At 38.5% G+C, this 15,319-nt stretch overlaps 1 protein-coding gene across 2 annotated transcripts in view; it reads right to left on the reverse strand.

The window, feature by feature from the left end:
- LOC105387861 (juvenile hormone esterase) overlaps window positions 1–15,229 on the reverse strand; it is a 35,213-nt gene extending 19,984 nt beyond the window's left edge. Inside the window, exon 1 of one of the 2 annotated variants that reach the window (XM_038121711.2) lies at window positions 15,090–15,229. The gene's annotated coding sequence lies outside the window, so the exon portion shown is untranslated. The remainder of the gene's footprint in view (window positions 1–15,089) is intronic. The other variant, XM_038121709.2, reaches the window with a different exon arrangement.
- Between the last annotated feature and the right edge of the window lie 90 nt (window positions 15,230–15,319).

Raw genomic sequence — 15,319 nt, forward strand, 5'->3', positions numbered from 1 at the left:
AATTCACTGCAGAAAACCTCAAACGGCGCAAATACAACGGTCTGTCTGACAGCTATATATTTGTGCCGTTTGGGGTTGAGACCCTGGGGCCGTGGGGACCCGAAGCGCGACGATTAGTAAAAGAACTTTCGTCGCGCCTGGTCGAGGTATCAAGGGACCAGAGGGCTGGCAGCTATCTCAGCCAGCGCATCAGCCTGGCTATACAGAGAGGTAACGCTGCCAGCCTCCTCGGAACCATCCCGGGCGACGGCAGCGAACTAAAAGAAATATTCTAACTTTGATAAACTCCTGTTTATTAAGGGTAGAATATTTCCAGGCCAGGATGTTATTATAAGTATTTTATATTATTATCATTTTTATTTGTCAAATATATAATTCACTCATAGCTCCTCCTTAAAAAACACCAAAAACAAAATATCAGCCGTAATTTTTGGATAGTTCAAATTTTTTTATGAATATGTTTGTACATAATGGTAAACGTACTCTGGAGTAGACACCACGATTAGGCAGACGTAGCGTTGGATGCTTTTCATCAAGATGGGTGACGATGACGACTTGTGAACGGTGGTAATGATTGGTTTGTTAGAGGCCTACGTCCAGCAGAGGAATGCTTTAGGCTGATGATAATGTTTATATATGATACAGAGCAAGACACACCACACTTTCAATCACAACTAAGACCAATGACTAGCAAATAAAAATAACAAACCGGCGAATTGCAAGTCAAACCTTCACATAAAGGGTTCCGTACCATTAGTTAATTACAAATTGTATTTTGCAATTAAATAAGTGTGTGAAAGGTATTTATTTAAGCAGATACATAATAATATTAAATAAACTAATGATAGAAATTAAATTAGTACATTACATAATTCAGTTGTTTTTTACTTATATGAAAGTGAAGGTTATTAAAATTCAAACTATTTCAAACATTCATTTTCGATCGATATTTTTCCGGTGAGGTATGGCAAGAATCACTTCAGTGGAGGCAACAGTCACTAAAGTAGAGACTACAAACGAGCAACTTGCATCCGAAAATAACTCTCTGCGTAGCGACCTTAACATATTGCAAAACCAAGTAGACGACTTAGAACAAAGATCTCGAAACTGTAACATTGAGATCCAAAATGTGCCCGAAACAAAAGGGGAAAATCTCATTCATGTTGTGGAATCCATCGGAAATATCATTGGTCTACCCATATCTCCAAATCAGATTAAGGATGTACACAGAGTTGCACAAACAACTACTACCAATAATTGAACCAAAATACAACTATCGCAAGGCCAATTATGATTCCATCCAATCCAAGCTAAGTACCGTCGACTGGAAAGCTAAACTAGAAGACCTGAATGCAACAGAATCCGTAAATCAATTTTACAATCTTACCTACAGCATTATGGATGATGAAATACCTTTGACAAAAGCCAAAAATAATAAATTCCCATTTTGGTTTTCTCCAGCCCTCAAAAGTTCTCTTAATCGCAAAAAAAAACTCTGGAAAAGATGGTGCACATATAAGAATCTATCCGATTATAACGAATTTGCGCTCCTGAGAACTAGGTGCAAGCTACTACTTACTAAATGCCAAAAGATTTATGTTGCGAATACAGAGGATGCCATACCCAAAAATATCAAACACTTTTGGAGATATGTTTCATCACTAAAAAATGTGCATCAGCCCCCAGAGCAGGCTGGGTTTCGAAAAGGCTTTAGTACAATAGACCACATCCACACAGTAAGGCAGATTATACAGAAGACCGAAGAGTATAATCAGCCTCTGTGTCTAGCCTTTGTGGACTATGAAAAAGCCTTCGACTCCATCGAGACCTGGGCAGTTTTGGAATCCTTGCAGAGATGCCAAATCGATTGGCGCTATATCGAGGTGTTGAGATGTCTGTACAATGCCGCTACTATGACTGTCCAAGTACAGGACCACAAGACAAGACCTATCCAACTGCAACGTGGAGTGAGACAGGGGGATGTGATATCTCCGAAACTGTTCACCAATGCATTGGAAGATGTCTTTAAGACGTTGGACTGGAAAGGACATGGCATATGTATAAATGGCGAGTACATGTCACACCTCCGCTTCGCGGACGACATCGTTATTATGGCAGAATCTCTGCAGGAACTCAGCTGGATGCTAAGTGGCCTAAATGCTGCTTCCCGACGTGTTGGCCTCGGTATGAACTTGGACAAGACGAAAGTCATGTACAATGCTCACATCAAACCGGAGCCGGTCGCCGTTGGTGAGGCAACAATCGAAGTTGTGCAAGAATATGTCTACCTCGGGCAGACTATTCGGCTAGGCAGAAGCAACTTCGACAAGGAGGCTGCAAGGCGCATCCAACTGGGTTGGGCTGCATTCGGGAAACTTCGTCACATATTCTCCTCGGCCATTCCTCAGAGCCTGAAGACAAAAGTCTTCAACCAGTGCGTCCTGCCAGTGATGACGTATGGTGCAGAGACGTGGACACTGACGGTAGGACTGGTCCACCGATTTAAAGTCGCTCAGCGTGCTATGGAGAGAGCTATGCTTGGGGTTTCTCTGATGGATCGTATCAGAAATAAGGTTATCCGTCAGAGGACTAAGGTTACCGACATAGCTGTCAAAATATGCAAGCTGAAGTGGCAGTGGGCTGGTCATATCTGCCGAAGAACCGATAACCGTTGGGGTAGACGAGTTCTCGAGTGGAGACCACGAACAGGCAAACGCAGCGTGGGACGCCCTCCTGCCCGCTGGACTGACGACCTTAGGCGGGTGGCGGGTAGTGGTTGGATGAGGAAGGCCGAGGACCGAGTGTTGTGGCGCTCCTTGGGAGAGGCCTATGTCCAGCAGTGGATGATTATTGGCTGATGATGATGATGACTAAAAAATAACGCTTCGGGCTACCCTAGTACTATGACACTCGAAAATCAAACATCTAATGAGCCTTCTGTGATAGCGGAAATGTTCAGCAATTTCTTCTCGTCGGTGTTTGAACCCTCAAATCCCATAGATCTTACAGTTATAGAAACTCAATCCCCGAACGTACTAGCCGATAATACAGTATCCTTACACCTAGATAGATGTATTATAGAGCGTGGTTTGAAGAATCTTGATATTACAAAGGGCCCTGGACCGGACAAGATCAGCGCCGTATTTCTTAAAAACACATATAAAGAAATCAGTATACCGCTGGATATAATATATAACAAATGCCTGAAGGAAGGAACTTTCCCAGCTGTATGGAAACTTGCACATGTGACCCCAATCCATAAATCGGGATCTAAATCTAAAATCCCAAACTACCGACCGATCTCAAATTTATCAACGATACCTAAACTATTTGAGTCTATGGTGCATGATGCCCTGTATCCGATAGTCAGGCCACAGCTTAGTCAAAAACAACATGGTTTCATGAAGAAAAGGTCAGTTATAACAAACCTATTAACTTATACTAACTTTTTGTTTGAGGCACTAGACGAAGGTGTAGAGGTCCATGCAATATATACAGACTTTCGCAAAGCCTTCGACAAAGTCGACCATACTCTACTCCTTGAGAAGCTTGCGTTTAATGGTATAAAGGGAAATCTTTTAAGGTGGTTCGCTTCCTACCTAAACAATAGATACCAAATCATTACCATCAATGGATACTCATCGGACAAAAAACTAGTATCTTCCGGAGTGGTTCAGGGATCTACCCTAGGGCCATTACAGTATCTACTGTTTATCAATGAAATAGAACAGTGCTTTCAGAACTCTAACATACTTATGTTTGCTGACGATCTAAAAATCTTTAAGAAAGTAACCTCCCAACAGGACTGTTTACTATTGCAAGAAGACCTTATTAGATTCAACGAGTTCTGCGTGAAAAACAAACTGCAGCTAGCGTATGATAAGTGTCAACAGATCTCGTTTACTAGAAACATAAACAAAATAGACTTTAAATATAATATTGGTGATGTAGCGCTAACTAAAGTAGCAAGCATACGAGATCTCGGAGTAACACTTGATGAAAAACTATTACTAAACAATCACATCGACAATATATTTACAAAAGCCTACCAGATGTTAGGATTTGTCCTGAGAATTTCTAAACCTTTTAGAAAAGCATCTACATACTTAACGCTGTATCAAACACTGGTCCGCTCTCACCTCGATTTTGCATCCGTTATATGGAATCCGTTCTATGCAGTCTATTCAAACAAAATAGAGACGATACAGACGAAGTTTGTTAGAGCATTGCACTACAGACTAACAGGAAGAAAAGGACATTATGTGGATCTGCTCAAACTTTACAACTTACAGAAGCTCAGTGATAGAAGGATATTGTTGGATGCTATGACTCTCTACAATATCTGCAACAACGAATATGATTGTCCTCCGCTTTTAGAACAAATTCATTTCAGAGCACCCGCTCGGTCTATACGGTCCAAAAGCCTCTTTCTTGTGCCCTTCTCGCGTACAAACGCTGGTGCACGTGCCCCACTGCGAAGAATCTGTCAATCCCACAATAAGCAACTCCTGCCAACAGACATATTTAATTGCAATAAAATGAAATTTAAAAAGGAAGTGATACAAATTTTAAATGATGAACTAAATGATTAAAATTGTTATTTATATTATTACTATTTGATTAAATCCACTTAATAGGTAGGTATGATAGTGTGAATGTTAGTTAGGTACTGCATGTGCATGTAAAGTAGCATGTGTAATTGTGTAGATAGGTAATTTAATTTAATTTATTTAATTTCAATTGTATTATTCTGTAAACAATGTATCGTAAATATATGATTATTTTATACTATTTATTATGAACTATGAGTGCTGCCAATTATCTAATTATTGCAATTAATTCTTTGAGGAAAGCATTAAGGGAGTAAATCAAATGTTGTATTTAGTAATTAAGAATTGTGTTATTTAAGGTTTACTGCTGTGATTTTCCCATAAATAAATAAATAAATAAAATAATATACCTACAGGAAATAGTAAATATAAGTTTTGTGTTTTTCCGTGGTTTTTCCTCATGCCTATTTATTATTTTTGCACCTACTCATGAACTAATTGCAAATAATTAAAATAATGCATGTATGATAGCACCTAGTTACCTAGTTCATCATAAGTTCTATATTACCAACCCAAAATTGTTAGAATAACTTGATATGATATGATGCGACTATCATTATAGGGTGTAGGTACACTATGACACCCTGTATGCAGTAAAGGGTGTGACTAAAATAGCTTTGTTAGTGTCCACACTGTCCACAACTCCACATGTGGCAAGAAACGCATAAACGTGGTGTGATTCACTTATGATTATGACGCATTTCCGATTCTGACTAGCCCCTGGGTCTGATGCTAAATTAAAAAATGAAAAATAAAAGTGTGTGTAAAGCTGCGTACAGACCGGCCAAACGAACGCCAACGAACGGGTTTCGTTCCTTCGTTGCTGCAGAGCAGACTGTATTATGTATAACAAATATCCATCGTTGGGCGTTCGTTGGGCCGGTCTGTACCCACCTTAAATCACATTCTACCGTCGCCGTCGAGGACTTACTGCCAGTTTCTATAACTCTATCTACCGATGACTGGTAGTTACTTTCATACGATTTTGACCGGTTGTGACTTTATGTTTGTCAAAATACTCGTAGTATGAAAGTAACTACCAGTCGTCGGTAGATAGAGTTATTGAAACTGGTAGTTAGTGACTTTTAGGGCGTCTTGCACAACAAAGTTAAATAAAATTAAATAGTTTGTCTCTTGCTTCTTGGTCTTGGATGTGCCCGTAAAATGGCAATAGGCCCGCCCCCTATTACATTGGGACTAACATAACACTCTGGCGAAAAGTGGGTGCAGCAATGCATCTCTGCCTACCCCGCAAGGGAGTACATTAGTAGAAGGCGTGAGTGCGTGTTTTTTTTTTTTTGTCTCTTGCTCTGACAGTATAATGTCAGAGCAAGAGGTCATAGATTTAATTTTATTTAACTTTGTTGTGCAAGACGCCCTTAGAACTGAAGGATTAAAATAAAGTCCGTATTCGGATGCCATGGAGTGGGCAATATCTAGGCTGCATCGTAAGATACACTCACGGGCAATGCAAAAGTTCCACACACAAAATGCCGACACCAAACTACCCATTTTTTTTTCAAACATTTAATTAAAAAAAAAAAAAAAACACGCACTCACGCCTTGTACTAAAGTACTCCCTTGCGGGGTAGGCAGAGGTGCATTGCTGCACCCACTTTTCGCCAGAGTGTTATATGTTAGTCCCAATGTAATAGGGGGCGGGCCTATTGCCATTATACGGGCACATCCAAGACCCGAGAACAAATATCTGTGTTTAAACAAATATCTGCCCCAGCCGGGAATCGAACCCGGGACCATCGACTCAGTAGTCAGGGTCACTAACCACTACGCCATTCGGTCGTTTTAATTTTAAATTTGAACAAAATATTACGGTTTTTAGTTCGTAATATCCTGATGCTCTGTTAAATATACTTCAGTGTTGCAGAAGGCGCTATTAAGCTAGCCTTTTCCGTTTAGAATTTGTTGCTTTTCTCAGTGGAACCTTTTCATTGCCCGTGAGTGTATTCATCCACTCAATGTAATGCATGCTCGCTAGAACACTATGGGTAGAAGAGATACTATTTCCTCTTACAATCCTAACTAATATTATAAATGCGAAAGTAACTGTGTCTGTCTGTCTGTCTGTTACTCTTTCACGCCAAAACTACTGAACGGATTTGAATGAAATTTGGTATACATACGGTCTAGACTACTCTAGACCCTGGGAAAGAACATAGGCTACTTTTTATCCCGGAATTCCCACGGGAAATCTTTTTAAGGCGAAGCGAAGCGCGCGGGGACAGCTAGTATACAATATAGATAACAATTTACATAAACTTATTAATACACAATGAGTAACAAAACCTTATAAGTTTAGAACAATTGAAGGAAGATTGCAATGAATTTCAACATATTATGATTATGCTTGAATGCAAAGGTGGGTGGACAATATTGATGCATGCGTATCAATATTTGTTTGAAGACAGATATTTGTACTCGGGTCTTAGGTGTTGATATTTATATTTAATATGTATATCTATCTATGTATTTGTGTAAATATATCAGCTGTCCGATACCCATAACACAGGCTCTGCCTAGCTTGGGGTCGGATGGCCGTGTGTGAGATGTCCCCACATATTTTATATTATATTTTTATATTTACCTTTTATTTGAAAACCTATGACTCATGCATAAAAATTAGCAGTCACTTGGCTTGCTCTGCGGAGCTCCACAATTGCAAAAACAAAGGACTAAATCATAATATCTATTCGGGTTTCTCATAAAATTATTGCAGTGTGACATCCCAAACAATAACATTCGCACGATAATAGAACGATACACTGTGTCCCCAGTTAGGTATTTATCTTAGAAAATATCAGCGTGGACTTTGTAAGACGCTTTCTTAGGTCATTGGAGAAATATATCTGGACGACATTTTACTACCACCCAGACGACCGAATGGTGTAGTGGTTAGTGAAGCTGACTACTGAGCCGAAGGTCCCGGCTTCGATTCCCGGCTGGGGCAGATATTTGTTTAAACACAGATATTTGTTCTCGGGTCTTGGATGTGCCCGTAAAATGGCAATAGGCCCGCCCCCTATTACATTGGGACTAACATATCACTGGCGAAAAGTGGGTGCAGCAATGCACCTCTGCCTACCCCACAAGTGAGTACATTACTACAAGGTGTGAGTGTTTGTATATTTGTATGTATACATTTTACTACAAAACTAGCGAGCGAGTTTAGCTATTTCAGACCACCTGCCAGTTTCTTCTGAGTGTCAAGTTAATCAGAACTTAAGCATGATATTCTGCGCTGCGATTGGCTGAATTGTCATTGAGCAGAACTTAAGTTCAAGCCATAGAATTAAATGTATTCAGGCTAAAATAGATTTACTCAAATAAGAAACTTATCAGAATCCGTATCGAGGCTTTCTTTAATTGCTAACGACTAACAATTAAATTGATCCTAAGTAGGTCATGGGTGCGCAAGACGCTTAGATATTCTATGTAAGGCCCGGGTCTCCTATGACGCGCCGTAGATCGCGTCCAGCGCAGCGTCAGGCCGTAGGCCGCATCACAATGCTCATTATGTCTACGCGCCAACGTCGGCGTGTGAGGGAGACCGCATCAGTACATTTCTATAGTGAGCAAGAGCATCGTGACGCGGCCTACGGCGTGACGCTGGACGCGACCTACGGCGTAAATAGGAGACCCAGGCCTAAGTAGGTAGTAGGTAGTAGGCAACTATTGATCTGGCAAGCAAAGCTGGCCAGTGACGGCCAGTCAGTGACTGACATGACGCTAATCTAACCGTCCAGTACAGGTTTTGCTATTTATGAAAACGAAAAAAGTTTACGTTTTCTCCTGTCATCTGCATACATTATCTGTTAAAAGTTTCATGATAGTTTCCATTAGAGGCGCCACTTAGTATGCGAGAAAACGTAAACTTTTATAGTTTTAGACAAACTATCAAACCTGTAGGTACTAGACTAAATCGTAAGGAACAATTTGTTCTTTGACAGAGAGGGCAGTGCAGCGAGCACTGGATTTGATACTATTTTTGAATCTACACGAAGGGTCACTTTTACCAAACGCTAAACGTATTTAAATCAAATTTTAAATACATTTTGTACTAACTGACAGACGTATGACAGGCTACTAAATACGTTTAGCGTTTGGTGAAATTATTCCACCTAAAATGTGGAAAAAACAAATGTCACTATTGGAACTAACTAGGTACTAACGAATCTAACGATACGCAACGTTAACGGAGGTTCGAAACTTGTGCTCGCGACTCAACGGTTCATTAGCTAAAACGTTCTGTAACTTTTCTATGAATTAGGGGGTTAAACTGTAACTCCTGTAGGTTGACTCTTAGAAAATGATTTCAGCATTAATTCCATATTTTGTACACTTATTTAAATAATTGTAAAATAAAGAATTTTTCAATAGCCAGACAAAAGTTATCTGGGGATTAATTTTGATACTGTCGCGTATGAATGTTTGTATTAGACAGTGACAATTATATTCGGCAGATAATGGCAGATAACATTTATCTGACCATTGAAAAATCAGCCCTAAAGAAATATAACGGCGTAGGTATAGGGCAAAACACCCAGTAACTGACCACCTTAAGGGAGTTGTTCCAGTAATTTATCTGTAGCGGGCTCAATTCTTATCGCTTATTAAATCCGATTTTTGTTTTAGAAACTAGAATAACAGAGCTACATTCCTGAGTAAATAGCAAACATGTAGAACTTACTCATTTTTTTATATATTTTTGCAAACAAAAAGTAGTGATTTTCCCAGTAACTGACCACTAAAATCTAGTAACTGACCACACTCGATGCCAGTAACTGACCACCAATTTAAAATGGTTTAAAAATGCAATTATGATTAAATCTTATGATTATTTATTTATTTGATTACTTCATGTAATAGTACCGATCCTCTGCTCTCTTTTAATGTGTGACACATCACTTTTGCTCAAGGTTTCTTAACTGAAAAGTGCATTAAATTAATTAATCAGATTAATGCATAATTTAAATGATATCTTATCCTAATAATCAACCATTTATTTATTAAAAACACAAGTTTATGCATTTTTGTTAAATACTAAAAACAAAGGAATAAACACACATGCACATAGTGAACACGCATTTTAAATTTACAGCTTTCAGGGAGATTAAGTGGCCCCAATGTAGTACCTTCAGATAAGTCACAGAAAGGGCGATTTTGTTTGTCCGGAACAAGCCAGGATCAGTGGGACAGGCCCATGAAGCATTCATGGTGCCAGAAACGAGCATTTTCTTAAATATAAAGTAGCGAATCCAAGCGCTACAGCCGGTCTTTTCCATATTCGGTATCAACTGATGAGGAGGAGGAATCGTGGCGGATTGTATTGTCGGCCTGGGAAAACATAAATTCCCCGCCGGAAAAGTAGGCCCTTTCCCCGCCGGTCCTTTCAAGGATGTAGGACCAGAGACAGATGGTTTTCATTATTGCTGAAACACCACCCAGAGACTTTCAGTGCGGCTAAAAGAGACATTGAGGCTAGCCATTGTAATTATGACCGAATCAGATATTGGGGGTTAGTTTTTCAGGATACAAAGATGGATGCCTTGACGAACGGGATTTCAATGACTTTGTTGAGGATTCAACTGGAATATTTAGGATGCTGTTGAAACGTGCTTTCGTAGGTAAGTATTTGGCCAAAGACAGGAGTAGTCATTTCTGCAAGGGGGACAGGGAATCTTTGCCTCGTTGAAGAGGCGTCACTGAAGCAGAACATCGCTGTACTTTCTGCATTTTCCGCTGCTGGACTAATGTGTCTGCCAATGATAGTAAAGCGTTGCCAGTGGATTCCGGATAGTTGTGGTATCGGTTCCGAATGGCAGGGGTGTTGGTCGTGGTAACAACTTATAGAAGAATGCCCCATTTCTTGTGTGCCAATTTTACCGTTCTGTTTGAAATCCGCTGGCCGTTCATAATGCCATTGAAGGGCGTGTTGGTGCACCGGCTGAGGGTGCTAGCATTGTAGTGATGCTTTCTTTTTCCTATTTTGCTGAAGTGGCTTTGCCTGTCTTTGGATAAATGTGGAGGCGCGTTTCGTCGGTAACGTATATTCGGGTTGGGTCATTAATAGCATCATTGAGGTCTTGTTCGCCAAGTGGTTTTGTGCTCGGGGAACCAATTTCATCTGGTTCACAAGCGCTGGCATTGGTTAGGTACGCCTTCAGCTGTTCTGAACATAGCATTTGAGTATCTTTTCATAGAGTGAGATGGTGAAAGCCATTTGTCTCCTGGTCTTGCATTCTTGAAGGGACTGCTCCAAGGATTATCTTTAAGGAAAAATTGTGACATCTGTCTTTATCCTGGAGAATCCACATTATCCTAGGCTGATAGTATGCTCCACTAGCGTTTTTATCTTCCTCATCAGCTAATACCGAATCTGGAACAAACTTGGACTTTGTGTTTGAATTCTCTATATTTTAAAAGGTGCTTGCATGTCACCCTGAATTATTTTGGAATGTCTTGTTGATCCTAGTTTGTCTCAGACAAGTGGAATTGCCTTTTCTATACTTTTTTTGTTATCTTGGCGCTTCTTCATCTCGCTGAAAGCTGTAAAAATATATCATATATAATAATGCCAGTAACTGACCACCAATTTACCCAATAACTGACCACCTATGTCAGTAAATGGAAGGAGTGAAGATAGAATGCTCATATTTTGACACAAGAAAATGGCACGTATGAGCTTTAATATTACGTTCTTATTTTGCCTAAATTCAGCTTCAACCAAAAATCCCAATAACCGACATAGGTGGTCAGTTATTGGAAAATCGCTGTTTTGTCGTCCAGTAACTGTCCACCCCATTAAAAACAATCAAACGGGAAATAACAAGCTGAATCTTATCAAAAACGTAATCTTTATAATTATATCTATATGGTATATTTTTTTCTTTCAATGATATCAATTTTTTTCATGGTAAATTTTACGATCAAAAAATTCACTTACCTTAACAAATACGTTAGTCACAACTGCAATTTACTCGGTTCGCGCGCCAACTGAACTTTTTCGATCGCTCACTATCCATCTGTTGGCGGCTGGCAAAATCTTTTGTATCAGTAATGCTCTCAATGAACCACAAAATAGACTGGATGTTCACTAGATGGCCCTGCTTGGCTATATTTCTTATTTATTGGAGTTGAAGAGGAAGGTGGTCAGTTACTGGCACATGGTCAGTTACTGGGTGTTTTGCCCTACAACAAAATTCCGTCAGTAGAAGTTGTGGCGCCATTTTTCGTCCAGTAGGTAGGTTTTCCCGGTGCGTGTTTTGAAACTATACAAGGCCAGAACGCAGAGGTTGGGACTGCTCGCGTATATTTTCAAATTAAAATGGTGCCATGATTTACTTGAAAGTATACAAGGCCATTACGCACTAATCGCGTATATTTTCAAGTAAGTTGGGCCAAAATTATGGCTTGAAAATATACTGCAGCAGTTACCACTGCGTACTAATCGTGTATATTTTCAAGCGCCAAGCGGCAATGCGAGCACTTGAAACTATACGTGATTAGTTACCAGGTAGCCCTTTTAAATTGTTGCTCTCTCTTTCTTTCATGCGAAATAGTAATAAGTCTATTGCTTTCTAAACATCGCATCATCATTCCGCACTAGGCATTCATTTCGTAACGTGTTTTTTGTTTACACCGTAAGTTAAAAAGTAAATTGATATTAAACTGTAAAACTGTTGTTAATAGTAAAAATTATCTCATGAGAGGGTGTAGAACAATTAATAAAAGACAATTACGGTGAATTCCTAACTTGATGAAAAATATGTCTATAATAGGTCTATAGGGTAATACCTACTACACTCACGAGCAATGAATAAGTCCAAGTAGCAAAAAGTCAACACCAAATGACCCTAATTTTTTTAAACCATTAAATTTAAAATTTGATCAAAATTTACTATTTTAGTTGGTTATAATAATATTTTGATGCGCTGTTAAATGCACTTTAATATTGCCGACGGCGTCATTAAGCTAGTCTTATCCGTTCAGGAGTGTAGTAGGTATTACTCTTAATTTATTTAAATAATAAGATATTAGTAGGTATGCTTACTTGCAAGTATGATTGCTATACATATCAATTTATCAATCAAATTAGAGCTTGTTCATCTTCATTTATTATCATTTTATAGGTATGACAGGCAGAACAAGTCAATTGTAGTCATTTACATTTACCGAAATAGTTATGTAAATTAGAATCAGCATGTAGGTATAAATTATATGCGACAAGTACGCCAATCAAGCAATATGCGTAATAGCAATGTATATTTTCAAGTACGATTCAGTAAATCCCAACTTGAAAGTATACGCGATTAGTACGCACAAATCGTGTATATTTTCAAGTAAAATATTTATTTTTTTCACTTGAAACTATACAGTGCTAGTACACTATGGGTGCGTTCTGGCCTTGTATAGTTTCAAAACACGCTTTCCCGGTCTTGGCAAACCATGCTCAAACTTCCTTTACATAACATCACTTGGCACAATGCAATGTGATGTAGTCCATTTCCATTTCATTTCCAAGTTAAAATGTCCACCTAGTTGGCTCTTACAGTTAGGTAGGTACCTAAACAGTAGGATTACTGACATTACTGTATTGATCAGATTACTGTATTGAACAGCAGCTTGTTTTTTGGAGTTTTAACTTTTATGCGCCGTTTTTAGGGTTCCGTAGCCAAAATGGCAAAAACGGAACCCTTATAGTTTCGTCATGTCCGTCTGTCACAGCCGATTTACTCGGAAACTATAAGTACTACAGTGATGAAATTTGATGGGAATATGTGTTGTATGAACCGCTACAAAAATATGACACTAAATAGTAAAAAAAAGAATTGGGGGTGGGGCCCCCCATACATGTAACTGAGGGATGAATTTTTTTTTTTCGATGTACATACCCGTGTGGGGTATCAATGGAAAGGTCTTTTAAAATGATATAAAGTTTTCTAAAAAACATTTTTCTTAAAGTGAACGGTTTTTGAGATATCAGCTCTCAAAGTCGTAAAAAGTATGTCCCCCCCCCTCTATTTTATTTTTTTTTAAACATTTTTTATTTAATTGAAAAACTTAGGTTTATACATTTTACAGCGAACGAAAACCTGACATGGTTTATCTGTCGCTGTCAGTGCTCACTTATTTTTATATAAAACTATTTAAGCAGACACAATATGTATACCTACTTAACATGAACAATGAAAAAAAAGTAAATAAAGTTATGTAGTACGCTTATAACTATCTATGAAATGGTTTTTTATCTTACTGCTAAACTTATCAGTAGTCACAAATATGTTCTGCATCTCCAATGGCAGTTCGTTTAGCACGTTAGGCAAGTAGTACATCCATGTTCTTTGACCATACACATTATTGACCTTAGGCAAGTTGAATGATTTTTGATACAGTATGTTACGCAATCTATCTGGTCGCTTTTTCTTATTACTACGGGGTATAAAATTCTAAAAAAAATAGAGGTGATGCATGCTAATTAACTCTTTCAACGATTTTTGGTTTGATCAAAGTATCTCTTATAGTTTTTGAGATAGGTTGATTTAACTGTAATTTTGCTGCTACGGAACCCTTTGTGCGCGAGCCCGACTCGCACTTGGCCGGTTTTTTTTAGGTAAGTAAGTAATAAATAGAATCTCTCTCTCTCTCTCTCTCTGAATGAATATTAAGATTTATGCAAGTACATAAATATATTAAGAATGGACTGCGGCGTAGCTACGTATAAGATGAGTTAACACATACGTGATAATTTAGTGTAAGGCACGTTCCATAGTAAAGAAAGGTAAGCCCTTGAACATTGTACAATATATAGGTATTTTTTTTTTGATAAAACTATAAACATCCTTACGCTTCAGTAGGTGAAATAATGACGTAAATGAAATTAACTTCAAATTTTTATTATGAAGTTGACACTAATCGCTCGTGCGTTCGACAAAATGACTTCGCGATACACCTACTGAAACGCGGTAGGTAGGTATTTGCCTACACCGTAAAGTACCTTGGTACCAACATGGGTTAGACATCATAGAACAACGCGAACTAATCGAACTATGGTAAGAGATAATTTAAAATTATAAAATATTCTACCCGCAATCCGCAATTCTTTTATTTTTAAAAACAAATATTTTTTTAATAAAAAAATAAAAATCTGTTAATAACTGGTAAAAAAAAGAATCTAATAAGAAAATCATCGTTAAGTTTGATCTTTATGAAAGTGAATTGGGTTAGGTAGTTGAAATACTTTCATTTCGTTTCACATGACACAGCACATAAAATTTTTAACGCTGATAATAACAAGATGTAAGAAAGAAACCCGTTTGCAAAATCTCACGATTTCGCGGCACCACTCTTCGACAAGTTTTTTTTTTATTGCAATGCCGATGCACCATATTTTTAGGGTCTTATTGCTGCAGCCCGTTCTATTAACAAACTATTATATTATTAACAATAAGATCTACCACTTACCGTTTGTAATATCGTTGATAAATCCTTAATTTACTATATTGCACTGACTTGTATTTGTTTTAAAACCGCAACCCGGCTACCGCACTCGTGACCTCGGTAAAGTAACTGCAGTGTTGCCAACGTGCGACTTAAAATGTGATGTGAAAGCTGAATGTTGGTAGCCATGAACATGTGTTGCCAGGACTAAAAAAACTACATTCTACCACCAACGATGCCCACTGTACTCAGTA

Source organism: Plutella xylostella, chromosome 30 (assembly GCF_932276165.1).
Source record: "Plutella xylostella chromosome 30, ilPluXylo3.1, whole genome shotgun sequence".
Classification (NCBI taxonomy): Eukaryota; Metazoa; Arthropoda; class Insecta; order Lepidoptera; family Plutellidae; genus Plutella; species Plutella xylostella.